The sequence below is a fragment of the Echinops telfairi genome, unplaced genomic scaffold, assembly GCF_000313985.2.
Source record: "Echinops telfairi isolate 266 unplaced genomic scaffold, ASM31398v2 ScPeMD7_1;HRSCAF=3_0, whole genome shotgun sequence".
NCBI lineage: Eukaryota > Metazoa > Chordata > Mammalia > Afrosoricida > Tenrecidae > Echinops > Echinops telfairi.
Genome location: NW_022103896.1, coordinates 78,684,558 through 78,685,392, shown reverse-complemented (window position 1 = coordinate 78,685,392; position 835 = coordinate 78,684,558).

The following is an 835-nucleotide window of genomic DNA, read 5'->3' as shown; positions in this document are numbered from 1 at the left end:
AACAACCCAGGTATCCATCAACAGTTAAAGGGATTGACAAAATGTGTTCGACCCATACAATGGAATAGGACGTCAGCCATAAAGAGAAATGGGGCTCTGACCAGGCCTGCTGCAACATGGCTGAACCTTTAAAGTACTGTGGGCAGGTATCGTCAAGTGAGTTCCAACTCGTAGGACCCTAAAATGCAATAGATGGAAACACTGCCCAATCCTGTGCCTCCTTCACAATTGTTATGTTTGAGCCAATTGTTGGGCCCACTGGGTCAATCTACCTCACCAAGGATCCTCATCTTTTCCCATGACTTTCTACCAAATATGATGTCCTGTTCCAGGGCCTGTTCTCTCCTGATAATGTGCCCAAAGTGCTTCACACAAACTCTCATCATCTTCGCTTCCAAGAAGAAATCTGACTTCACGCCTTTCAGAACAGACTGCTTTATTTTTCTAGCAGACCATAATATTTTTCAAGATGTTTTACCAAAACAATAATTCACATGGATCAATTCTGAAGTCTTCCCATTGTCCAATTTTCACATGCACATGAGGAAATTGAAAATACTTTGACATGGGGCTGACACACCTAGTTCTCAAAGTGACATCTTTGTTTTTTAACACTTTATAGAGATCTGGGGCAGCAGATTTGACGAGCGAACCAGGTCTTGACTGTTGCTTCTGTAAACAATCATTGTAGATTTAAGTAAAAGAATTCCTCGACAATTTCAATGTTTTCTCAGTTCATCATGATGCTGCCCCTAGCTCCAGTTGTGAAGATTTTGGCTTTCTTTACACTGAGTGGTAATCCATACCGAGGACTGCAGAAACTCAAATAAGGGCT